This window comes from Ixodes scapularis, unplaced genomic scaffold (assembly GCF_016920785.2).
Source record: "Ixodes scapularis isolate PalLabHiFi unplaced genomic scaffold, ASM1692078v2 PGA_scaffold4__175_contigs__length_147842914, whole genome shotgun sequence".
NCBI lineage: Eukaryota > Metazoa > Arthropoda > Arachnida > Ixodida > Ixodidae > Ixodes > Ixodes scapularis.
Genome location: NW_024609879.1, coordinates 79,542,449 through 79,570,298, shown reverse-complemented (window position 1 = coordinate 79,570,298; position 27,850 = coordinate 79,542,449). Strand labels below are relative to the sequence as shown.

General features: G+C 46.0%; 2 pseudogenes; both read right to left on the bottom strand.

The window, feature by feature from the left end:
- The window catches only part of LOC115328793, a 187,944-nt pseudogene extending 165,196 nt beyond the window's left edge, over positions 1-22,748 (bottom strand).
- Positions 22,749-23,478: 730 nt separating this feature from the next.
- The window catches only part of LOC120848080, a 129,827-nt pseudogene continuing 125,455 nt past the window's right edge, over positions 23,479-27,850 (bottom strand).

Below are 27,850 nucleotides of genomic sequence, written 5' to 3'. Positions count from 1 at the left end.
CGTACATGCAGGACCTTTCTACGCTCGCTGTTCGTCGGAGCCTCATCCCACAAGCCTTTTCTAGTATGCGCCGTTTTTTCCGCCGCTTGGTGGCGGGTTTGTCGACAAGTATTTTCTTGTTTCCATACTTTATAAACTGCATTTGTTTCTTTTCTGATCTAAATTACCAAACAAAAACTACTTTCATGCATAGCTGAAACGGTTCGGGACACTTATATTTTGTATTTCGACTAAAAAAAAGCTTTTAGCGGCTCTGACCAGTGGTAAGCCCAGGACCAAAGACGTCACATATTGCGCGCTTTCGGCGATGCCGGTCGCCCTCGTAAATGGAGGAGGTTTCTGCATCTTCCGGTTAAAATATGACTCACTGATATTTGGTTACTGTCTCCGTGCCCGCTGGCTTGCCCGAACCCCAAGAGACGTGGAAACCGCAAAGAAGGTAGGCGCTTAAATATGATTGCAGGGCCCCTTTAACAAAATGGTATGGGCGTCCCTTTCCGGAGGTACATGGGAGACAGCGGGGCTCGGTATGGGACAGAGGGGCTGGACGCTGCGAGGCGTCATGTGCAACGGGGCCAAGTAGGTTAATAGTTTTGTAATTAGCAGCCGCATACTGTTGCCGCGAGGCGGCATGAATGTATTTGGGGGGTTGGTTTACGAGCTCCCCAGTGATACATGTGCTGTTCGACTTTCTTTCGGACGGCACTTGTAGGCACGGGTGGAGTGCCGTCGGACGGCACTGTAGACAGCCAAAAAAAACAACAGAAAATGGGGTGTTTCAAACAACTTTCTTGAAGAGATCATGAACTGATTTTTCAACTACTTCCTCGTCAGCTTTCCTCCTCAGTACATAAGCAGAGTGAGAAACCATGTGGTCGTATTTCACTGAAACCCAAAGTTCTGCCAGCAGTCTGAGAGCCGGTTTGGACGAAGCCCTACATGAATTTCACACTTCACAATTTTGCAAGTGCTGACAACCATGAAGGGAGCGACGGGACAAGCGATGGCGACCCTTTTTGCTATCGCTCAGCCGCACGATGAGGCACACTGCATGAAAGCAACTGGAGCAAGCGACCAATGTGATGAGCGACGTTTTCTAGTAATTCAAGTCCCCGCAGGGGGCACCTGTGAAAGCAGGTGTTTGGAGAGTGGCGTCTCCACGGACCCCGAGCCATGCGGGTTCGCCCGCCCAAGTCTGGCTGTGCGTGGCTTTCCCGTGTCTGGGGAAAAGGCAATCCTGGTGGTTGAGCCGAGCCCGGGGCAGGTTTGGACCCTTCGGGGCCCCCCGGGCGAGGCAATACACCACTTCGGCCCCCGCTTCTCATAGACGGGAGTCCTGGTAAGGCCCGGCCAGGATGATTCAGTCTAGTCGCCACTTCTTCTACTATCCCCTCCTTTCTTTCATCTTTGTCTTCTCCTTCTTTTCACTCTTCTCATTTCTCTTCTTTCCTTTCCAACTCCTTTGGCGGCAGGGGCTAACCTTGGGTGGTGACAGATACTCTCGTCCAGATCCACACTTGGTTATAGTTTCTGGGTCGCGCTAATAGAGTAATGCTTCCAGCAAAGCCATAATTGTTATGGGGTGTTACCTATTCCCTCGTTGGGCTCCGTGGTGGGCGGCGCGCCACAGATTCCGAAAACCCTTTGCCTTTTTATGGCGCCCCTCTCTTCTCAACCCCGAGCAGAGCGACCCCCGAAAAGGGTTCGCCCCGCTCCCCCTACTTTTGAAAAAGCTAATGAACCTGAAAAATATCCTCGATTTCTTGTACTTCACTCTACAAGCGACGCTGTGCATCTGTCAAAAGTTTCTCCCTTTGTCATTGCAAAGCATTTAGAACAAGTGGTTGGAAAATGTTATAAGGCAAAAAAGCTTGCTGGAGACCTCCTTGTTGAGGTAGAAAATAAGCCACAAAGCACAGCACTCTTGAAGATGACAAGCCTGGGAGACTACCCGGTTACTGTCACCCCCCACCGTACCATGAATACTGTTCGCGATGTCATCTCAGAAAATGACCTTCTCGAATGCAGCGAAGGCGAGATCCTTGAAGGTCTGCGCAAGAGTGCTGTCGTTGCTGTTCTACGAATAACCTTAAAACGTGATGGACAAGAAAAATCAACCCGCCATCTGATACTCACATTTGAGCTCCATACTCTTCCATCCACCGTGAAGGCAGGGTACTTGAACTTTAGAGTCCGCCCTTTCATCCCAAATCCTCAGCGGTGTTTTCGCTGCCAAAGTTTCGGACATGGTTCCCGAAACTGCCGCGGCCGAGAAACATGTGGAAAGTGCGGTGGACCATGTAGCAGACATCTGCGAAAATGAAGTCAAATGTGTGAACTGTAGCGGAGCTCACCCTGCTTTTTCTCGCTCCTGTCCAAAATTGAAAGAGGAAAAAGATGTCCTGACTTTTAAAGTAAAAGATAACCTTAGCTATCAAGCAGCCAAAGAACAGGTTGCGTTTCAGGCAAGGGGTTCTTATGCCCAGGCAGTGTTGAGGGGACCCCCACTGTCTACGGCATCTGTGGAGACACAGACTTCTTCGGAAGACCTGTCCTCTCCACAGGGGTCCCCTTCCGAACCTCTGAAGGCGACGCACACTCAGTCACCTTCATGTTCTAAGGGTGCTGTACCCTCCAAGGAGGGTACTACTCCCTCCAAGGTACCAGAGGTGCCATCAGCGGCCCTAGCTGGCCCTTCTGGCAGGGGTCGAGGGCTCTTTCCTCGTGCTTCCTGCAGCCACCTGAAGCCCAGGCGGACAGAACAACCTCCTTCTCCGCCCAAGGGCCCAACGCTCTCGCCGGATGAAAAAATGGACGAGAGCCTACCGCTCTCTCAAGACGACCAGTCTCTCCCTGAAACAGAGTCTCCTCCTCTGGTCTTCTCTGAGGTTGTAGGACGACCAAAGGACACTTCTAAGAAAAAACAATCCCACGTGTTGAGGCACCAAAAGCCCCGTAAATTTATGTTCTATCTTTCTCTGGTATATATATATATATATATGTATAAATATTCTGACTTCCTTTTAAAATATCAATGTCCGTTTTTCTTCAGTGGAACTGTAGAGGCCTCCTTCCTAACTATGATGATGTGAGCCTGCTACTTGACGATCACGATCCCATTGCATTTTGCTTGCAGGAAACACATTTAAAAGCGAGCCACACTAATACATTAAAGTACTTCCAGGTGTTTCGCAAGGACCGGTTACAAGCCGTTCACTCATCTGGAGGCGTTGCAGTTGTAGTGCAACGCTCAACCCCATGTAGCGAAGTGACTCTGCAGACTTCGCTGGAGGCTGTGGCAGCCCACATTTTGTTAGATCGTTTAATTACAGTATGTTCCTTATATATACCCGCCAGTTATCAGGTAAAGATTGAAGAGCTTGAAGACCTTGTTAGCCAGCTCCCACCACCTTTTCTGCTTTTGGGAGATTTTAATGCACACAATCCTTTGTGGGGGAGTGGCAGACGAGATGCCGGAGGGGCTGTCATTGAACGCTTTCTTCTTTCCTCGGGATTCTGCCTAGTTAACACAAATGAAGCCACATATTTTAGTTCAACAACTCACACTTTCACTTCCATTGACCTATCTATTTGTCACCCATCATTATTCCCCTTGTTTTCATGGAAGGTCATCCCGAATCCTCACGGAACTGACCACTTTCCTATCATTTTAGAATTTCACCATCTTCCCATGACAGCCCCTACGCGCTCTCCTCGATGGAAATTTGAAAACGCCGACTGGTCAACATTCAAAGAATCGTCTCTTTTGGCATACACATCACTTGACGATCTCGATATCGATAGAGCCACTGAACATATCACTCACCACATTTTACAGGCTGCCATTCTTTCCATCCCCATGACGTCCTCGCATCTACCCGAAAGACCTAAGCCCTGGTGGAACAAAGATTGCCGTTTGGCCGAAAAAGAACAAAATCGAGCTTGGGGTATTTTTAGGCGCTACCCTACAGCAAACAATCTAATTGAATTTAAAAGAAAAAGGGCCCAGGCGAGGTGGATTCGAAGACAAGCAAAGAAAAAAAGGTTTTAGAGGGTACGCTTCCTCAATTAACAGCACTATACCTGCGAAGGAAGTCTGGGATCGCGTACATAAAATTGACGGCTCTTACCGGGCATTCACTGTCCCACTCCTGAGTCGAAATGGAGTGTGTCCTACAAGTCTTGAGGAACAGGCCAACATCCTTGGCGAGCATTTCGAGTATGTCTCCAGTTCCCAACATTATACTCAGACGTTTCAGCGACACAAGATAAATGCAGAAAAAAAAGCTGTTAACACATCTGGTGGCACGCACGAACCCTATAATACTCTATTTACATTATATGAACTTCAAATGAGACTTCTTTATCCCAAACAAACTGCCCCTGAACCAGATGGTATTCATTATAAAATGCTTTAACATCTTCATCCATCCACTATGGAGCTAATTTTGTATCTTTTTAATAGAGTTTGGCTCGAGGGCCACTTTCCATCCTCTTGGAAGATTGCTATCGTTGTACCAGTGCTGAAGCCCGGAAAAGATCCCTCTTGTGCATCTAGCTTCAGACCAATAGCTCTAACTAGCTGTCTTTCCAAGACACTAGAAAGGATGATTAACAAGAGACTGATGTTTTTCCTAGAACGAAACAACTGCCTTGATAAGTTCCAGTGTGGCTTTCGTTCAGCACGGTCCACTGTCGATCATCTCGTCCGCTTTGAGACCTTCGTACGTGAGGCGTTTGTCAACAGGCAACAGTGTCTCTCCGTCTTCTTTGATTTGGAGAAGGCATACGACACGGTCTGGCGTTACGGCACACTGCAGGATTTGTCCGATCTTGGTTTCCGTGGCCGAATGTTGAGTACTATACAGAGTTACCTGCAGGAGCGTACATTCCGCGTGAGGCTGGGAAAAACTCTCTCTAAGGAATTTTTACAGGAAAATGGAGTCCCTCAGGGGGGTGTGCTGAGTGTCGCTCTTTTTATCGTCAAACTTAATTCCATCGGCCGTGAAATTCCTCCTTCGGTGCAGTATTCTTTATATGTTGATGATCTTCAGATCTCCGTTTCATCCTGTAATTCCTCAATTTGTAAACGTCGCGTCCAACTTGCGGTCAATAATTTGGTCAGATGGGCCGATACGAAGGGTTTTAAATTTTCTCCCGAAAAAACAGCTTGTGTCAGCTTTTCTCGTCGACATGGTGCTCTTCAGGAACCGTCTTTGAACATGTATGGCTCTCCTATTGTTGTAAAAAATGAACACAAGTTTTTGGGCCTTGTGTTTGATTCCAAGTTGACTTTCGTTTCACATATTAAGAGCTTAAAACTCAAGTGTCTTAAATCTCTTAACATCCTTAAGGTCTTGTCACATGTATCATGGGGCTCCGACCGACTATGTCTGTTGCATATCTATCGCTCAGTCATTCGCTCTCAGCTTGATTATGGCTGTATTGTCTATAACTCTGCCCGGGCGTCAGTTCTAAAGATGTTAGATCCTATTCATCATCAGGGACTGCGATTGGCTACAGGAGCATTTCGCACCTTCCCAGTGCTTATCCTTTACGCGGAAGCAAACGAACTGTCCCTTGAGTATAGGAGGTTTTCCCTGGGTTTTATGTACTCTGTCAGGGTGCGCTCTGTCGCGGAGCACCCCGTTCGAGATAATATTGAGACTATAAAGTTCCAACGCACATTTGAAAACAAACCTTCCATAGTTCCGCGTCTCTCTATGAGGAATAATACTGCAGCACAATCTGTTGGGATTGATGCAAGGCCTCAGCTAGTCCAGTACCCACCAGATATAGCTCCATGGAACAACTGCCACATACATTGCGACCTTACACTGACCAAGTATAACAAAAAGAATATTCCACAGGAAGTCATAAGGCAGGACTTCTTTGAGCTTCAGACCAAATATCACGAGTATGCCAGCTTTTATACAGACGGGACAAAAAAAGACTCGGTAGTAGGCTGTGCTATGGTGGGACCATCAATAAATCAGGTGAAGAAAATAAATCCAAAAGCCTCCATACTAACAGCAGAGCTTTATGGTTTGCTGCTGGCTGTTGATTACATAATGAAAAAAACGACTTTCTCACGCTGTAATATACACAGACTCTTTAAGCTCTCTGAAGGCTGTGGCATCAATGAACCGTGTAAAAAACCCACTGGATTCTGAGTTAAAGCACAAGATTATCCTGGCTGCTAAGAAAAATCTTGACATAGTCTTATGCTGGGTTCCTAGCCATGTTGGCATTCCTGGAAATGAAGCAGCTGATTGTGCAGCTAGCTCTGCTAATGATCGAGAGATCGACACGCACCAAATACCGTATAAAGATTACCACAACTCTCTGAAACGTTGCATCAAAGCAAAGTGGCAGCTGCATTGGAACAGCGAAACCAGCAACAAACTACACGCAATCAAACCTTTTCTAGGCGAGTGGGAGAGTGCCCGACATCGGGAGCGCTTTTATGAAGTCATAATCTGTAGGTTACGAGTCGGTCATACTCGTCTCACACATGGACACCTCTTGAGCGGGGAGGATGCCCCTGAATGTGTGCATTGTAACCTACCTCTAAGTATTATGCACATACTTATTGAATACCCTAAGTATGACCAATGCCGGTATAAACACTTATCACTGCTTTTTAAAGAACACATTCCAATACACCTCGCCCTACTATTAGGTGACGAACCGCTCATTCCATACAGTTGTGTTTTTAATTTCCTCACAGATATCGGCCTTCTACACCGACTGTGATTTTACTCCTAAATTCATTTTCATATTGTTTACACTTATACACATTCATGTTCATGGTTTTATCATATATTTCGCTACTATAGCTCTTTCCTCTTCTTAAACCTGAATTGCAATAGTCTAAGCTTGGCGCAATATAGCCTTAGTTGCTGATGCGCCATAAACCCCCAATCAATCAATCAACTAGTAATTCAAGGACCGAGCAGCGTTACAAGCGACAGTGAGAAATCTCCGTCGCTGTTGCCGATGCTCGTCTCGTTGCTCACTAAATCGCTTACATGCGGTCCAGCCTTAATTGTCCGAAAGCGAGAGACACGTGCCACGAGTGAGTACCGTGCTGCCACTCACTTCCAAGTGCCTCTCATTTCAGGGCTACACTGCCATTTGCTTCCAAGTCCTGCACGGGCCTCCTGCTCAAGCGCTTTGATGCCACTTACGAAACTAGCACAAACTCGTCAAGGGGGTTTAGGTGGGGTTAGTCATCCGGTGTGTTTGCCGCACCATTCTTTACGGTGCCTCGGCAGTCCACAGTCACTTCACAGTAATAAGTTGGGACGCCATGATGACAGCGGCACTTGTGCCTGCTTGTCATATTCATTAGAGGTTTGAAGACCAACTGCAGACTTTCGGCAGCATGACACTTTCGGTTTTGTAACATCATTGTCGCTTCCTTGGGACAACTCTTAATACATGGGAGGAACAAGATGGCAATTGCACCAGTGGAGAATACGTCCAGGCACTATACCTGTACTAAAACTTGCTTGATCACCTATTTATTTATGATTATCTTTACACTTGCAGCGTTACCTCCGAGGCGGGGTTTCCCGACCAGAAGAAAAATTTGACAGGGCCATAGGCAAGGCCAAGTTCGTTGCGCTGCTGATCCTGTTGTCCCGGTGCCTCTACAAGGGCGAGGACCTGGTCAATAGGAGTGTGACAGGCCAACCTTCCAGGCGTGACAAAGTATGGCGCCGTGGGAGGGAAGCCCATTACACCTGTCAAAGTGGATGCAACTGTAGGTGCGTGCCTTGCTGCATGTCCGCCTTCCCGGCTCTATACTATGTAGAAATTGGAAGGTTCAGCATCGTGCATTATATAGGTTTTATAGACCATACGCGAAATAGCTCTTGGGTATCATCATCATGCCGCTCGGAACGACATGTGGTGGGTTTTGATATCTTGAATGTGCAAATGCCACTATACCTCGTCTCGCCTCAGCATGAACTAACTGCAAAAGCTGTGCAAGCGCAAGCGGGTAGCCTTGGCTGGAGGATGGAACCGCAGTATGTGTGCGTCCACAGGTTTCCAATGTCAACGGCAGAAGCTTCCAAGGGTGTCCCAGGCATCCACCAGCAACTTCGGGAGGATACATGGGCACTGCTATCTTGGAAGCACTTTCCAAGATTAAAGAAAATGAACACAGTTGGCAAAAACTTGAGTCTTAAGGCCCGTTCAAACTCTTGCAACCGAGTACGACCGAGAGAGACGAGATCTGTTAAAACTTCTTAAAAGTTCTTAGGACGAGGGTACATACTGGGGCATTCTGGCACCATCTATGCGTTGACCCTGGAACTGCATTTTGCAAGAGCGAAGGTTTTGCGAAATTTCCGAGGTCAAACGTGTGTAATACCTGTAGGAAAGTCTTGTTTATAACATTGACAAAAGTTTTTCGAGCCAAGAAAGAAAGGATAATGCGCAAGAGAAATAGTAAATATGCCGGACCGCCGAGTTTACCTGCTACCCAATAGAGGGTGCCAGTGTGTCCTCTCGTTGTAAGAGGTTTTAAGGAACCCAATTTTAAGAGGTCGCAAGAGTGTGAACGGGCCTTTAGAGAACCATGCAGTGAACGGAAAACTTAACAGTTCATGCGTTCTTGGCATTTCATCAGGTACTCGGCAGGCCTCTTCACGATGTATATTATGTGCATTACTTTGGTATTTGTTGATTTTTCTGGAAACAGGTGCCAGCAGGTAGGGCATAGACAATGGTAATTATATTCGTGCATCTGTACAACTTTTTTGTTATTTTATTTTAAAGCTTGCTATTTAGTTTTCAAAGAACTTCGTGGTTCCCATGGCAAAGTTGCAAACATGATATTGGTGCGCTCAAAACCAGTCCAAGGTCAGAACTAATGCCAAGGCATCTAAAAAAAATAATGTGACCAGAAACAATGTCATTTATTATGTTGTCAAGCAAGGCCTCGCAAATGTTAGCCAAATCGGGTCCACTAATGCCCACCCATGTAAGAGGGTGCCTTTAGTGCCCATGCTTGTTTTTTAATTAGACCTTGAACATGATTCCTTACTACGTAGGACTTGCATTACGAATGAGCTTTCTAGTTAACGGCGGTGTTCTTGTTAACAAACCATTGTATTAGGTCGGTAGAAAATAAGAGTGAAGAAGTGAACTTTCGTCTTTAATGGCAAGTAGGTTCATATGGAATCATTTTTGCTTCAGTGGAGGCTCAAGTATGCACGACACTGAAGGGACTTTCCTTTCAGTCGACGGAGACAAGGGTACCACAAGAGCCAGCGAGGGAAAGAGAACGGGACCTCTTGGTGTCAACGCCTTGCCGCCTGTGTGGCTGTGCCCCGAACCGTGCAGGTTTTGCCGAGGTAAACAATTCGGCCTTCTGAAAGTTTTGCGGATAAAAAAAAAACATGACTCACTTGACAAAAAAACATGACTCAAATAACACCTATCCTTAAAGCTGGTCCATCATCAAATCCTACCAACTATAGACCAATATCCCTCACTAGTGTGCCTTGTAAACTCATGGAACACGTCATATACACGCACCTTCTCGCTCACCTCGATCAATTCAACTTTTTGTTTCCAAACCAACATGGCTTTAGGAAACATTACTCATGTGTCACCCAGCTATTCGATATTCCAGTTCATTACTGACCTTCATGTCAACACTCATGACAATCACCAGACCGATATCATCTTCATCGACTTTGCCAAAGCTTTTGATACTGTCCCACATAGTCGCCTCCTCCTAACGCTATCACGACTCCGCATCGAACCGTGCATTCTTAACTGGATCGCTTCCTTCCTTTCTAATAGAACTCAGTCCGTAAAAATAAACGCTTCTCTTTCTTATCAATGTTCAGTATCGTCTGGTGTACCGCAGGGGAGCGTTCTTGGGCCTCTTTTGTTTTTAATATATGTAAATGACCTTCCTTCTTCATTAACGTCCACCATTAGGCTTTTCGCTGATGATTGTGTCATATACAGAAAGATATCCGATACATCCGATCATTTAATATTGCAAAATGACCTTGACAGGATCGGAACTTGGTGCACCGACTGGCTCATGAATATTAATGTCTCAAAAAGTAAACACATGAACATTTCCACATCGCCAAGTAGATCGTCTACCCAGTATTTCCTTCAAGGACGCAACATTGACAGGGTGTCCGTTTACAAGTACCTTGGTGTCCACTTTTCAGAAACGTTAAACTGGTCTTATCAGGTAGATTGCATAGTAGCAAGTGCTCATAAAACCCTCGGCTTCTTGAAAAGAAATATATCTCTCGCACCTCCGTCCACTAAATTGCTTGCCTACAATTCGCTGATACTTCCAAAACTAGAATACGCTAGCGCCGTCTGGAGTCCTCATCAGGCATACCTTGTTGATAGACTGGAGTCCGTCCAGAATAAGGCAGCCCGATTTATTACCTCTGACTATTCATCATTTACTAGCGTCACGTCACTAAAAAACAACCTTGGTCTACATTCTCTTGAGAAACGTCGACGGCTGTCACGACTATGTCTTTTTCATACTATTTTCAATAGCGCATCAACTTTTAGGCAAACCTACTGCAAACCGCCCTCCTATATATCACCCAGAACGGATCACCAACTCAAGATTCAGCCGCCCAAATCACGCACACTATTATTTTCCTCATCGCCCGTTGTCATGTGCATTAGAGACTGGAACGGTATGCCATACGAAGTGGTATCGGAGACTAACCTAGCAGCATATAAATTAAAGTGTGAACAGTACATTGGAATGAGCAGTTAGTAAGCGGTTTCTACCTTGATATTTGTTTGCCTTGCACGCTGTTGTATATTTTTGTATTTTCATCTTGATCTTTTTTTGCGTTAAGTTTTGTTTACGCTCATTCAATTATGTCGCGATATATGAAATTGCAATGTTATATCATGTATATGTTCTTTTTCCTGCTCTTTTGTCTGCACGCTTTCCCCAGTGCATTTTTGTGCGTATTATTTTAAGATGTAAATAGTATATACGCGAAAATACTGTTTTGAAGTTCAAATTGTATATTATGAATTTCCCCCCTCATGTAATGCGCTCGCAAGTCGAGTGCCTTTGAGGTAATAAAATGAAATGAAATGAAATGAAATGCCTTGCTGTAAACAATCCAATGCAGCACTGAAATTTGTGAGTCGCAGATAATGTCACAGGTAGGATAGATAATCTCTACATTCTCAGAGTTCTGTGGACAAAGGGGCTGCCCAAAGATTACAAAGCAGGATGGCGCCCCGCTACAGAGCACCAGTTTATGTCGTACCATAGCCTCCTTTACGCTGACGAAACCTGGCAGATTGCCACGAGGAGCGGTCGCCGAAATGGAAAAGGTAGAGTGGCATACAACGGAGAAGAGCCTCGCTGCACCGGACGCGAAACACGAAAAAAGTATATTTTGGGTCCTCGCCACTGCAAAAGCTGTGTGCTGACGTCCAGGTTCCTCGAGGAATGGCTCTTTAATGCTCTGTGCTACCAAATCCTCACGTTCCAAATCTGTGACCAGGCACTCTATGACTCCGTCGTCGAACTAGCAGGCTTTGTGAGTATAGAGGTGCTATGGTCATACTCTAATCCACTTTACTCCTTTTTTTTTCAGTGGGAGAGCATTGTTCTGTTTGGATTCTTAAGAAAGAGGGTTAAACTGTTATGATTAAATTGGTCCGGACAACCACTAACAAGCTCAGTTTGCTGTCGTCAGGGCGTACGCTATTCTTATCAATGCCGATCTTCGCAAAAGAAAACAAGATGGGGGAAGGGACAAGATCAGAGGAAACCTTGCCGTTTGCGTGGTAGATGTAACTACTCATGCTGAAGATAAATCACATGTAACTATGGTTGTTTAAGATAAATGTGTTTGAAAGGGTGTCTTCGCTATGCCAATCTGTAAACATATTTTTTTTAAAGCTGGAGACCAAGTGAGATAAGTATCATCTGCTGTCTTCTCAACTGGTTATTTCAATATTTTATTAGGAGTACTTGGCCATGACTTCAAAACAAACCAAAGACCAGATTCGGGCTCATGTTGGAAGGCGGGTCTTTCCTGCCAAACTTCAGAAACATTTATCTAAGCAAAGATGATAAACAAATTACTATTAGTTTTAGTGTCCCGCCATTTCTGCATGCAAAAGATGCCTCTATAGGTACAGCACATGAAAAGTTATAAGAGACTTTGTAGTGCAGAGATGCATTATGTACTCTTTTTTATGGTTGATGAGTGATGATGGAAATTGTAATGATTACTACCTTGTAGTAGGCCTTGTACATGAAGCATTCCCTCACATGCACGCAGATTTTAAAGCAAGCTTTAAGCCCTCTCTAAATTCCATCGTGGCTTGCTTTCGTTACAACTCAAAAGGGAGCACAATAAGACGGGGACGAGAAAGGAAGAAACAAGCGCTCACTACCAACTAGTTTATTCAGAAAAAAAGTCTTCCCTTCCTTTCTTGTCCCTGCCTTAATGTACTCTTTTCTTTCATTGCAGCCACGAAGCACCTTGCCCAGCAAAGAATTTTATAATGCTTTCTTTGACTGTACTAGACACTCTCAGTAGATAAGCCCCAGTCTTGCCTAGCAACTAGATTATGCAGGGTGCTGCAGAACAGGTTCAGCTAGACTTGGTATCCTCCCCCCTTTCCCCAGTAGGGACCGTGCCCCTTGTGCTTCAAGTGCTCTCAGTGCTCTTACTGATTTATTATTTACGTTCACTTTGAGCCTTAAATTGATATTCTTTTAAAAGAAAAAGCAGACAATAGCAGCAGCAGCCTCCCCCGCCCCTCCACTGTCTATATCTCTCCATGGGAATATTTTAGGTTCCTCCTGATGGCTAAAATAATTTTGAATGCAATAGTCTGCATTTTTATGGTGTCCATCTGTTATCTGATACATCACCAGGGTGTCTACCAACCTGAAATTCTCAGGGAAATCGTCAAAAAGTTGGCTTCATCAGGGAAAATGACCACTGAGAGTGGAACGGCGATACGAAACAAAGCTTGATGGTTGCACATGGGCACGACTATGCTGAATAATGTTTCCGAATTATGATCGTTTGACCCAGAAGTGGTCAGGAAGTTTTTATCAAAATAGTCAAGGGAAATTTTAGAAAAGTCGAAGAATTTGAAATCAGTAATTTGGTAGACACCCTGATGCACTAGTTCCACCGTACGAAATGCTTCAGAATCAAGTGAGAATTGGGGAAAGCGAAATATAGAAAGGCAGCAATGGGCGTCTGCCTCACTTGCCTTCACCCTGTTGCATGGACTTTCCATCTATGACACTGCGGGCACTTAACATGTCCTCGACAATTTTACTTTGCTCACCTACAACTTCGTCTGACTTCCAGAACTTATTGCTCATCATTGGCTTTTTTTTTTCCAGGACCCACCCAGTAAAGACTTTCGGGAACCCGGCGTTACTTTTCACTGGAAAGCACCCATGGACATCTGGCAGCATGTGCGTTGTCTGCGAGGACCTATCAATCGACATCCTGGACTTTTCAGCAGGAATCTCTCGGATATTAGCCATGTACTGAGCATAGAAAGGTCAGTATGTGGGGGGAATCGACGAAGCACACTTTTTGTGTTTGAGCACCCTCATGGGTAAAAAAAATACAAAGATTTCGGTAAGAGCTGTGAAAGTTGTGACAGCACTTGGAGCACATTCCTAGAACAGGGAAAAAGAATTACCAATATTGGTTACTCTTTTAATGTTTTCCAAATGTATTTGGTCAATATTCCAGCTATAATACAAAGGTTTGTGTGTTCCATTGTGTATCTAAACTTCTGTTAGATTTTTTTTTGTGCATCTGTTGATATGAGGATTCAGACCATAGAAGAAGAAACTGCAAAAAGAAAAACAAAGCTTTGAAAAAACAGCAAGTAGGCAAACAAAGCTTTTAGGAAACTTGTAATTTTGTTTAATTCTAATTTAATCCTCAACATCAAGCAGGCAAAGCAAGCCTTCTCAAAACTTGTCATTGTAATTTATTTTCGTTCTTGTCTAATAGTTATACCAGTTTTGTGTATTAGTATTATTTCTTATGATGTTATTTGTTTAGTGTTTGTGATAAAACCCCTGTGATAAGCCGAAGCAGGCTTTTGAACCAATATGTATCACATTAATTTCAAATAAAGTAATTGTTTTAAATACTTGTGGCTTGTTTTGCAGCCCCTGCATGGTAGGACTCATGAAGTTGCATTTCCACAAATGGCAGTGATATGAGCTGAGAGAAAACAGCTATCTTTATTGTTAAATTTGAAGATTCCTGCAATTTATTGCCACCCACCTGCCCACTCAAAGCAGGCATAAAGCAACAGAACATGCTCGTTCACAACAGCTCTAGCCAATAGTATAGACATGTGACAAAAAAGATATACAACCTATTGGAAATGATAAGTATTACCAAACTAATAGAAAGTTAAGCTGCGGATTAAAAAAAAAACTTTACGTTTTTTTTGTTGTGTGCAAATTCCAATGTAACAAAACAATGCTGTCCTGAAAGCTTCTGTTGTGTTTCATGACAAATTTTAGAGCAGCATTCAGTTCAGCATCGTTAAGACCCTCATCGTTCATTTTTCCATGTTTCATTACAGGAAATTGTAAGATATCAGTTCTGCATTTCGACGTTTACACTTGCAGACAATTGATGTTACCGCTTCTTTTAGGTGGAATCGAAATTCCCATTTCAACTTTTATATTTCCACACAGTTGATGTTACTACCCTTGTTTTAGAGTAATTCAAGTTGAACCACGCAGGCGGCAAGAAGTCTCCTAGCGATCACAATGCCTCCCTTTGTTCAACAAACTCATGCTTGACTAGGGCTGCTATACTCCAGACAAAGTGAGAGTCAGCACTGACTATCTTTCAGAGAGTCCCTCATACACTCCCATGACTCTTTTGCGATAGGAGTCGGGGGACTCTTCATAAAAGGAGGGTCCTCACAACTCTTGTTACAGAGTCACGGAGATTACCTGGAAGGAGTCGTGTGACTCTTTTTCTCCGTTGGATAAGAGTCGTTAAAGAGTCGCAGTTGACTACGTCACCTGGAGTCGCCCATACACTACCGTGACTCTAGTGTGATGAGAGTCGCAGGACTCTTTTTTAAATAAGAGTCAAGTGACTCTACAAACTGGAGTCGTGGAGGAGTCAAATCTGTAGCGCGCAAAGGAGTCATGGCGACTCTCTTTAAAAAAAGAGTCGAGCGACTCTACAAACTGGAGTCGATTCTGCGGCGCGCCAATATCCCCCAAAGAGGGTCATAGCGACTCTTTTTAAAAGTGTAGGTCATTGTTCGGATAGCTCACTGCGGTCGCTTGTTGCAATTGTTTTGAATGTGAAAAGGAGGCGTGCGACGTTTAGGCATTCCGCGTTGTCAAAAGATCACTACGTCGTCTCATCTTCTTATACCTGTTTATGCAAGTCTGGGGAAACCTTCGTCTTCTTCCACTGTACCTCACTACACTCGTATTCCGCCAAATCACTAATTGGGGCCGAGTCCGACGCTGAGTGTCTTTGGAGGTGTTGACCTGGTCCACACAAATTTCGGGCGAACGTTGACGCTGCGCTCGTTTCTAATTTGAGTCTGCGCTTGATCTCACTCTGATTACATTTAAAATCTAAGGCGCAGGCTTTGCTTATTTTAGGAGGGTTTATTCAGACTCATGCTCTAGAAAGCTCAAATATATTGCTGATATCTGTCAAAACCTATCTCGCACGCGTCCGGTGTCTTGCTACAGCTCGTGCCGAGCACCATTTCTTTGGCAGAAATATAGCACAAACATAGGTACTACTTTCCCCGAATAGGAAGCCAACACTACAGGCGCCGGTGCAGTCACGTAGCTTTGAGCGCCGCTCAAATTTCCACACGCGTGCTCTTCACTTCAGAAATGTCCCGCGCCTCAGCACGCTCGTTCACGTTGCACGCCTACTGTAAATGTTAAATAAAAATCAGAATTACAAAAACGTCAAAAAGAAATCATTGCTGGCGTTTCATAAAACGCGAAATGTGATGCACGATGTTTTAGAGCTGAGCTCTTAAGCGCCCGTTTCCGGGTTGAGTGGCGTCGGCGTCGGGGTAACCGCGCGTTGCATTATGAGGTGTTTCCCCGCTAAAGTAAGTGGGGAGAGTGCACCGCGAAATTTAGCGGGGAAATCGGCGTCACGTGACCTGAACACTTATTCAATTTCCCCGCTATATTTAGCAGGGAAACTGGCCACAACATCGTGTCACGTCGCCCAAGGACAAAGTCAGCGACGGGAGGTGAGGAGGAGGAAAGGAGGAGGAGTAGAGACGAAAGAAGAAGGAAAGGCAGAGGTTGAGGGTAGCAGAGGAGGAGGAGGGGAGGGTGCGGATGAGGAGGAGGGGCATGCCCTACCCTTCGTAGCCTCCCCTCCTCCTCCTCAAGAGCTGCGCTCTAGCTTCGCATTCAATGGATAATTAAAATACCTTAATGGTTCAACGTTTTCACGACATCGGTCGCCTCTTTTCCGAGGGACTCTTTGGTTGCGATGTTTCTGAAATACTTCAGCTTGACAGCCCAGAAAAACGGGCGCTTCAACACTTCACTAATGAGCAGTTCGTTGCATTGGGCACGAGACAGCTTCTCACCCTCATGCACCAACCTGTAATAGTTTTTTAGTAATTACTTTTCAGTGACTTCATCTTCTTCTGCCCGTCTGAATTTCTATTTCCTCTTTTTTAAGATTATACCTATGAATCTCGTGTCAGTCGGGCTTGTGTGTGGTCGGTTCATTCTGGCCCTCCAGACACCACACCAACATGGAGAGGTTCTGACAAAAAAGGGAAGGGAGTCGCTGGGGGCCATTGGCACCAAACGGGTATGCGCGAACATTTCCGATTTTCATGGCATAAATGTTTGAGGGAAGGCGACAACAATTCCCCTCTCCAATCTCCCGAACAGTTCCAACGCGACTCGTGACGCGAAAAAGCTTAATGCAACAATGAAATTGAAAAATAGGAAACCGCCAACCACCGTTTCTGTATTTTTTCTTCATGCCGTCTGTCTGAAAAATCGTGAAGACGCCATCCTATGCGCAAGCTCTCCCGCCATACTTCTCCTGTCACGCGGTTCTCCGCCGCGCTTTGAATGGCCAGAGCAGATGTTTCTCGTCTGCCGTGAACAAGTTTGAAACTTCTGAAATCGCGCCGCGCTGCCCTGCTACTTAACGGAGCGCCACGGCGGTGACAAAAAATCGCTGCATGTGGAACGCACATTATAAAGCTACCTTTCAACAACGAACTTAGATTGGCTCTTTAAAAATGAAACAGTCAAGAAGAAACTCCTAATGTCATAAACCAATATGGCGACTATATGGGGAGCTTTGCGCTATTTTCCATGGTGCAGTGACATTAGTGAATATCGCACTGCTCATCCTGCGATCTTTACAGCCCAAAACGCACCCGTTCGTTGATTCTGAAAGCGAGCAAAGCACGCCCCGTACGTACAAGCGCTGAAAATGCCACAACGGTCACAAGATCTTCTACCTGAGACGGTGACTCGCGCATAATCTGACACTACTTATTACAGGATGGCATCTAAAGGCTGCACTCAATGGAGCAAAAATTAACAACAAAATTCGTGCTGCAAAAATCTATTTCAACATGTCGCCGAGTATTCGTTGGAAACCTAATACCCATGCGACAATGAAGCGATGAAAGCGGCCGAAGCCAATGCAAGATGTCAAGTCGTCATTTGCATGTGCTACTTCATCTACACACAAATGACGCCCTTGCAAACGCTGAAAACCCGAGTGCACTACCAGCGCACAACAGTGCCAGCAGATATGGTGCCCACGAAATATATTCAAATGCATGTTTCATCGCAGTTCTAATCTCGAAGCCAGACGCCGGGCGTGCAAAATATAGCTCGCCGAGATCGACGGCGAACAGTCCGTGGCCTGATGTCTCCCGAAGCACCCAATCCGCATCCGCAGCTTCTAGCATGCACCATATCGTTTATAAGGGTTAAAAAAATTACTGTTACACGAGGGTACAAGGTGAAAAGCCTGCATTTTTGTACGAACATTTGAAAAAAAATAGTGTTGTCAAAGTTCACCCAAAATGGCGCACAAAATCAGCGTAGGCGAGCCGAGATCTGAAAAAAAAGTTCATATTTACAACATGCACAAGCATAAAAAAAAAAAAAAAAAAAACGATTGTAAGAAAAAAAAAAAACGGAAAAGCGAAAGTTAAACTTCACGCTTTCGGAAGTCTATCCCTACGTGAAATGAACCCTTCTCCATTAGCGCGTCCGACTATACTTTGTCTCATCCTACGATGGACTAAAAGCCGAAGCCACGGTCCGCCAGTTCCAATCACGTTCCATGCTAAACTATGACATGCTTAGCCCTGATTAGCGTTGGACGAATAATGATCCGAATCAAAAAGCGCTCATCATGTTTATAGCTTTGGCAGTGCAAACAGCTTGTGCGTCGTGGATTTCTTTGCAATGTAAAATTCACGAGTCACTTAGTGCTATTCAATTCGAACCACTGTCCACCCATCCCCATCAGTGATCCGAGACGCCGGCACCGATAGGTGCATCAAAGCGCAATGTCATGCAATTTCTAAGTGACTCGTGATTCGATCTGGCGGTCCGTAGCTTTTGCCTTTAGTCCATCATAGGATGAGACCAAGTATAGAGAATTGCACCGGCTAAGCGGGGGGGGGGGGGGGGGGGGGGGGGAGGAGGGGGAGGCGCATGAGTGTCCCAGCGGTACTGAGCAGGTACGTACAGTCGCCAGGGCGCTTTCGACGGGACGACGCCGAGGCCAAATTCTTCCTCTGGTGCGTGTGCCGGCCAACACTGATCTCGTTTTCTTATGCCCCCATTCTTCACCTCTTCGGAGACACAAAAGAAAAAAAAAGAAAAAAAGGAACTCAATAGATTTTGGTTCTTTTCTTTTCGGGATGTCTCTTCGTATTGAAACCGTGACAATACCTCCACACTTCGAGAAATTCTTATCATGATTATTCTTTTTCACCCTCGATGGTATCGCTGGGTGTACTTGTTCAGCCATCACCTCGTTCCCTGCACACACAGATAAAGAAAAATCGCTTGACGCAGTAGCAAATGCACACTGTTGTCCCCGATGCCACTCGTGTGCACCCCAGAAACCCGCACTCTACCATTTTTGGTGCAAAATTAGCACCACACGCACTTTTTTTCACCATATCACTTTTACATGCCAAAACCCCAAAATCAGATCCTTGCGTAGCGCCGTCAAAATACTAGCGCATGTTCACACCAAAATTCCTACCACATAAGTTGGAAGCTCAGACTACTCATGCGCAAAGAGAGTTATACAAATATAAACGGATTGCATACTTATTTAAAAAAAAAATAGAGGTCTTGGTTCTCCACGTCACTCGATCTGAAAAAGTATGCGTCTACAATAATTATTCTTATGTTTTCTACGTGGAAGTGTTGTCTTGTAACTTCTTGTTCTGCCTTTACGATTAAGATGCAGTTAATGCAAAGGTGCAAGCGCGCTCCAGAAGAATGGCAATAATTGCATCTTAATCATAGGCTTAAAAATGCAGTCCGTTCATCATTGTTATTGTTAGACTGGTGGCAGCTGATAAAACTTGTTTGCCCTACTGACGTCTTTCTCCTGGTTAACTCAGTTGTTAGAGCACTCCACTGGCAATGGTGAGGTCCCGGGTTCGATACCCGAACCAGGCGGATTTTTTCGGTCGCGCACCAGTCACCTGTTGCTGTGCTTGGAGATTTTTGTGTGTCCTTTGTTCCCGTTGTTCCCCTTCTATTTGGTTTATTATTGCCATGCTCTACCTCATTATTCTGCTGTTGTGTGCGCTTCGCCTTGTTGATAAAATCCACAGGTTGTTCATCAGTCTGAACGCACAAATGTCTGTCGTACTAAAAAAATAATGAACGTTCCAATGGTGCACACTAGTGTTAAACACTCCCGTTCTGTTGTGCTGAAGACTTTTTCTGCCTTGTTAAACTTGCAGCTGGCTTACTCAACAGGATGGAGCGTCTCGTCTACCTACTGCAAAAAAAACTCCACCGGTGCTTGCACCTTAAGCGTCAATGTGTAGCTTAAAAAATTTGCTCAAATCTGGTGCCATCAGGATAGGTGAAGGCACCGCTTCCTTCAATCATCGGAAAGCCGTTTGGGTCTCCTATTCCAATTCGACGTCGTTCCGGGCGCCCTTTTTTTGCCAGGTTTTTCAAGGAGGCCGCCATCCTCGCATCGTCGCAAAAATTGCACTGGGTCCGCTATGTTGTCCCTAAAGCGCCGATCTATTAAAGACAGAACATAATTTATTTGCTGCGCCATCCCTTTTAATGTGCGGAGTCATCCTTCTCAATGTGCTGTGCCATCATTCTCGGGAATGGTGGGTCGTAATTTCAGTTAGCTTAGTTCTCTAGTGAGGCACGTAAACGGTTTGGTACCTTTCTTCTAACCGACGTGTTTTCGCTGAACCGCATTGAAGATCGACTGAACGATGAGACATGAAAGGTAGAGTAAAACAATATAAGGTAGTGCGAAAACAATACATGAGTACACTTAAGACTGCTGACTTGTAGGAAGGCAACAACCAGTCAATGACGACGTCTAGGACTACTTCTAGGACGACGTCTCGGACGCCGTCGGGAGCGATACCCATAAGACGACGTCTTGCACGACGTCGAGAACGACAGCTCGAGGACGACGTTTAGAAGGATATCTAGAGTGACGTCGAGAACTTCTAGGCCGACTTCTAGGACGACTTCTCGGACGACGTCCAGGACGACGTCTAGGGTGACTTCTAAAACGACCTATGGTAAGATGACCAGAACGACGCCTAGAGGACGACATCTAGGAATTGACTTTTATTCCTCTTAATTTGCTTTGTCATCCTTCTTAATTCTAATGCCTCTAATTCAGCTGAGTGGTCACGTAAACGTTTTAGTACCTTTCCTTTCGCCGACGTCTTTTCGCTCAAGGACTTTGAAAGTCGACACAACAATGAGACATTGTAGGCTTCCGTCTTAATAAATTTCCGATAAATTCATGTCAGGCCTAAAAAAAGACCGAACGAGTCGCTTCGTCGTCGGTCTCAGTGCGTCCCGTATTCTTGTCCAAATTTCCTGTTTGTGTGGAATTTGTGAAAATCTTGATCGGTTCCTCGGAAACTGATCTCGTGAAATCCAATTTCGCACTTCTTTGGCTTTATATTTATGCCGGCGGTGCACAAACTATTCAAAATGTTTTTTTTCCTGAGTGTCGATGTGTTGCTTCGAGGTGTCAGTCACCGCAGGCACATCATTGACGCAATGATACGCATCAGGCACACCATCAAGAAACTTCCGCACCAGCTTCACGAAATTCGCCGGCGCAGGCTTTACACCAAACGGCATAAACCTAACTTGATGAAGTGCACTTGAAGATTAAAATGCCCTCTTCTCTCTTCACGCGCCTTGCACGGTGATTTGCCACTACCCTTTGGCCAAATTAGGTTTAGAAGATAAATTCTTCTGGCCCACCTTCCCAAATATAATGTCCATCCTGGGTATCGGTTCCGCATCAGATAACCTGACGTTGTTCAGTCTTCTGAGATGTATGCAAGATCCGTACGACCCGTCAATTTTTCCTGCCATCACCACCGGCGCGTTACATGGTGACGTAGATCGTTCGATCACACCCATTTTGAGCTTCTCGTTTGCTTCTTCCTCCAGCCATTCCTGCAGCTTTAGTGGCAAAGGGTTGTGTTTAATGTGCACTGGCGTTCGAGTGGTCAACTTTAGCTCGCAGTTCATCAGATCAGTATTTCCGGGTAAATGAGAAACAATCTCCGCATACCTTGCGATTGGTGCCCTGACTTCTTGCTTCTTCTCTGGGTACAAGGAGCAACTGACAAATATGTCATGCAAATCTCGCTGCTGGCTCAGAGCAAGAATTGGGACCTCGTCCGAGTCTCTCTCGTCGAGAGCATTAACACCATCGCCGACTCACACTAACGTTCCGCAGCATAGATTCGTTTGCTCGCGCTCTTTTTTTTTCTTGTACCTCTTCAATATGTTCAAGTGGCATTACAGAATTAAAGCGCAAAATATGAGGATAGGAAAGAAGAATAAAAGACGACGGAGCTCTGCGAGTGAACTAAGTGAATGGATGCGATGAATCAGTAAAAAAAAAGAAAAAAACCTAAAAACTAAAAAAAGTAAAAAAAAACACAGTACCTAAGAGATTAAAAAAACAAGTTTTAGATAATGCTGCTGTCTTCGAGACAGTGCTACAGAAGGTGCGTTTTTACGTATGTCTCCTCGATCCATGAGAGACTTGGCCCCATGAACCTCTCTAGCCCTCTTGCTGGGGTAGCCCTTGAGGATTCGAGTTTGAGTAAACATGGTGGTGCATACACAGTTTCTGACGTGGATGGCAAGGTGCCCTTATGGTGAAGATTAAAGAGATAAGGAAAAGTTCAAATCCTCAAGCGCTACCAAAATAAGAGGGCCAGATAGGTTCATGAGGAAAAATCTATGAAGGATCAAGAAGTCATATTCATAAACACACCTTGTTTAACACTCTCTCAAAAAGAGAAGCATTATCGTTTTCAAAATCTAACGGAAACTGTGTTTTTAATATGATTTCTTCACTTTTTTTTTTGTTCATTGCTTACCCTTCTTGTTTACCTTTTCTCGGTGCTTTATCGCATCTATTCCCGTAGTTCACTGCACTGAAATTTTTCATAATGAAAGCTGTAAATAATGAGTTGTTAGTAGCGCTCTGTACTGTCCTATTGTCGGGGGATGGGTGGCCGAGCGGGTTAGCGCATACCAGCTCGCAGCACATGGAACGAAAGCTCGCGCTGCAGAACCCAGGGATCCTGTGCTCAATCTCCAGCCTTTCCCGTTTCGATCTGAATGAGCGGGTAGCGTGTATCACTACAGCGTGGTGCACGCTAAAGTCCCGAAATTAGCGTTTTTACCGCACTGGCCAAATTTCTTCTCTACAGCTGAGACACCAGACGCGCACAGAGGCTGATTAACTTCCGGTTGTATAAACATACACATATTTTTTGTACTATTGTTCCTTCCTGTTTTCGTATTTGTGCTATAATTTTTTAATGAATAACCAGCTAATAAAACAGTTAATTTTAATTAAGTCCACAGGGAACACTTTTACCATTCCTTCGATATACAGCTCATAATTCCAGCTAGTTTTTTTTTGCACTGCAATTGAAGGTACCCTTCACTGCATGAGCCTTTTTTTCTCGCTTGAAAGGAGAATCAACGCCGTGTCTCCTTTCTTCAATTCTTGGTTGACATTCTTTTAGTAATAATATATTTTGTACTTTGTAGTTGCTGTATCCATACAGCCTGGAACGTCATCCAGGAGCTCAAATTTCAAATATTCTTTAGCGATTAGGGCGACACCACCACCTCGAGCCCTAATGATCGCAAAGGCAGGAGGTACAATTTCAGCCATTTATTCTAACATTCAGCCATGTTTCGGTTATTGCTACAAAGTCCGGATCGTGTGCATATAAAGTAGCTTCCAGAGCGTCGACTTTGTTAACCAGACTACGAGCGTTTATGTTCAGAAGCCTTATAGTAAAATTTTTTTGATCGTTGAAGTCAATCCGATGCAGTTTGTACCGCTGGGGGTGGGGGGTCAAAGGCTGATTGGGACGCACGCGGCTTTGCAAGTTGTTGTCCCACTGATAACTTACGTTATTTATCTTTAACTTGTTGTATGGAAGGGTTACTTTATCACCCCTATCTCTCTCAGCCTGCGAGCTGTCCCATAGCTTTTTGCGTATTTGAAGTAACTCGTAGGAGTAGTCTTCATTAATGAAAACGCCCGTCCCCTTTAGTATTGTAGCATCACTGAGAATGCTCATTTTCTGGTTGTAATCTCTGAAGCTCATTATTACGGGTCTTAGTTTAGTTGCTTGATTGCGTCCTAATCAATGGATCTTCTCGGCAGTAGAAACGTTAACCTGAAGCTTGGTAGAAAATATATTCGTGCAAACCTTTTCATTAAGCTGATCAGCCGTTTCATTGACATCTCCTTTCATTACCATGAATGATTAAGTTGTTTCGTATGCCCCTATTTTCAAGGTCGTTGATATTTCGTTTACGATCCCCGATCGTGCTAGCAACATCCACTAACCTATCCTCGCAGCCTTGAACCCTTTTGGTGGTTGACCTAAGTTCATCAATAGATGTCTCTATAAGACCAAGGCGATTATTTACACTAGCACACCAAGACTTAGTCGACTGCTGCTCACCCTTTATGTCGGCAATGTTTTGGGATATTTCTTTTAGAGCGCAGCTCTCAGGGGCCAGTTTCCGGCTTGAGCGGCGTCGGCGTCGCCGTCGCCGTCGGCGCAACCAAGGTCATCTCAAGGCCACGGGACCCCAAGGTCACCCCAAGGTCACGTGACCCCTCCTAAGGTCACCTCAAGGTCACGTAACCCCCAAGGTGACCCCACGTGACCCCCTGAAGGTCACGTGACCCGAAGGTCACCCCAAGGTCACCTGACCCCGAGATCGCATGGCCTTCTCCCCAAGGTCACGTGACCCCGAGGTCACGTGACCCCTCCCAAGGTCACCCCAAGGTCACGTGACCGCCACGTGACTCCCCGAGGTCACGTGACCCCTCCCAAGGTCACCTCAAGGTCACGTAACCCCCAAGGTGACCCCCACGTGACCCCCAAGGCCACCCCAGGTCACGTGACCGCCCGAGGTCACATGACCTGGGGTGGCCTTGGGGGGGTCACGTGATCCCCCGAGGTCACGTGAGCCCCCGAGATCATTTGACCCCCCAAGGTCACGTGACCCGCCCCCCCCCCGAGATCACGTGACCCGCCCGGGGTCACGTGACTACCCGCAGGTGACGTGACCCCCTCAGTACCCTTCCCTACTCCTCCTCAAGAGCTGCGCTCCATTTCGGCGTTACAGGGATTTGTAAACGGCTTTCATTTTTTGAGTTGCGAGCAGTTGCTCCAGCAATACCCTACACTCTTAGAAAAAAGGGTATGGATAGTCCTCCCTTAGGGGAGGAACGGTCTTGTAACCTATGTTCCTTTAGAAAGGGAGAAACTTTCGTCCCTGAAGCAGGGGAGCAAAGTTTCTCTGTCGCTTGCATCTCAATATGGCGGCCCGGAATCGAGCAAATCGAGCCCAATAAGGCTTAACGAGGACGCCACGTCTCTTGTACGGGACGAGAGCTGCAGCAAACAAAAGCGTCACACTAGATTTCCGCAAACTGTGTTTATTTCCGAAGCCAGATTCGCCCCACAGGTACAGAAACTTGCGTTTCGAAAGCAGTTACTCGGTCTTCTCGTCGACAGCACTGCGATGTTAAACCGAGACAACCGATACCCAGTTACTTGGCGCACTTTACGTCTTACCTTTGCTGTTCCTTGAGCCACAATTCCTTCGTCAACCGCACATCACGGAAAAGGGCAAACTCAAATCGCGAACCAAAAGCCGCTCTCGAAAGAACACACTCGAAGCCGCTGTTTATCGCGTAGTGTGAAAGGTTAAATCGCTAGCCACCAGATGGAGGGGTCAAGCAGAGTAATTGCAAGGAGCTAGGCTAGGTGGCGCTAGGTACCGCCCAATTCATGTTCTACAAAAAAAAATTTGCTCTTCTCAGGCCACTACTGCACTTCAGAGCCGCTCTCCTGCGCTTGAGGATCCTCTACTATACACACATTACGCTTCATGGTAATAAAAACCGACACCCAGGAACACAGAAGGGGACGACCACAACACAACGTCTCCAACACAAGCAAAAAGCGCCTTGTCCTGTTTCCCTTCGTGTGTGTCCCTGTATTTCTTTCGGCGCTTTTTGCTTGCAATGAACGAACTGGCCCAAATCTCCACCAGTCTCCAACACAGCTGAACGTTTATTTTTCAGACACTCGTTTAAAAGGGCTGCGGAGGCAGTCGCCAGTCAGCTGGCTTCTGCACCCGGAACGAGCAAGTCCGAGTGCGTGCCGCAAGGTCCAGGCGTTGAGGGCGAGAAGACGGTGGAGGCATCATGTTAAGAGCAAGTGCGTTTTCAGCGGGCAGCTGGTCTGGCGAAGGACAGCAACGACGACGAAGGCGGTCGTGACCCCGCGTCTGACGCGTCGGTCACTGACGTTGAGATAGGCCAGGTCTTGAAGCAACTGCAAGATCCAATGTCATCCCTTGAAGATCCCGCAGCGGAGGAAACTGGTGCGCAGCTGTGGCTCAGGACTGAACCTAAAGAGATGCGTGTTAACGTCCAGTCACGCGTCACGGGCGACGACAGTGGCAGTAAGGACTCATGGCGCGTGTTTGGCCATGCAAGTCCCGGTCTGCATGACACTCCTTTTTCTTGAGTTCTGTTAGAAAGTCCTCACAGGGGGGCACCTGCGAAAGCAGGTATTCGGAGAGTAGCACCTCCACGGACCTCGAGCTCTGCAGGGGGCGCCTGCACCTTAGGTGCTAGGTGCTTGGTGAGTAGCGTCACCACGGACCCCAGCCATTTGGGCCACCATACCCGCACGCAGGGGGCACCTACTTCAAGTAGGTGCTTGGGGAGTGGCGTCACTACAAATCCCGAGCCATGTGAGTTCGCCCACCCACGTCTGGCTGTGCGTGGGGTGCCCGTGTCCGGGAAAAGGGGATCCTTGCGGTTGAGCTAAGCCCGGGGTACGTTTGGACCCTTCAGGGCCTTCCGGGCGAGGCAATACACCGCTTCAGTCCCTGCTTCTCGTAGACGATTGTCCTGGCTTGGCCCGACCAGGATGATTCAGTCAATCGCCTCTTCAACCTTCTTCTTCCTTCTTTCACTTTCACTCCCACCTCTTTCTCTTTTGTTCTACACTCTCTTTCTTCCTTTTTCCCCTTCTTAGGTGGTAAGGGCCAACCTTGAGTGGAAACAGGACCTGTCCCTGCAACCACATTAGGGTATAGTGCCCGGGCAGCACTGGTAGAGTAATTGTGACAGCCATGCTCATCTTGCTATGGCACATTACCTACCCCCTTATTGGGCTCCTTGGTGGGCAGTGCACCCGGGCACTGAATTTCCTTCCCTACTTTATGGGTCCCAAGCTAAACAAAAACTCTGATCGGGCTCTCAAAAGGGCCCGCACCGAGAACAAACTTCTAAAGAATCATACCACGACGCCGAAAACTTTTACAAAATGTTTGGTCATGGACTCGGACAACGAGGAAAAACCGCTCGCAAAACGTTCCCCTCTCCTAGTCGCAAAACCTTTGGAGATGGTAGTTGGAAGAAATTTCAAAGCAAAGAAGCTTTTTTCTGGTGACGACCTTGTTGAAGTCCATACTGCAGAGCAGAGTACTGCACGACTTGCCCTCAACGAAATCCAAGAATATGCCGCTTTTGTGACCATTCACAGCTCTCTCAACAGCACGAAGGGCGTCATATCTGAGGATTATCTACTTGGAAGCCCGAACAAAGAGATTCTGAAGGTCTTAAAGATCAGGGAGTCATCCCTGTGCGACGCATCCCTCTCCGTCGTGATGGCCAGGAAAGGGGCACTAAACATATAGTTTTAAAGGTCAAATAAACAAGCCTCCCCTCCGCAGTCAAGGCCGGCTACCTTAACTACAAAGTAAGACGATACGTCCCCAATCAAAGGCGTTGCTTTCACTTCCAACGTTTTGGCCGTGGGTCAATCACGTGCAGAGAAAAAACGACATATGCCAAATGTGCAAGCAACGATCACCCCACAGACAACTGTTCTAGTGACTCGCATACCTGCGTGAATTGCCGAGGACCTCACCCGGCATACTTTCGTTCGTGCCCTAGATTCAAACAGGAAAAGAAAATAACAACTCTAAAGA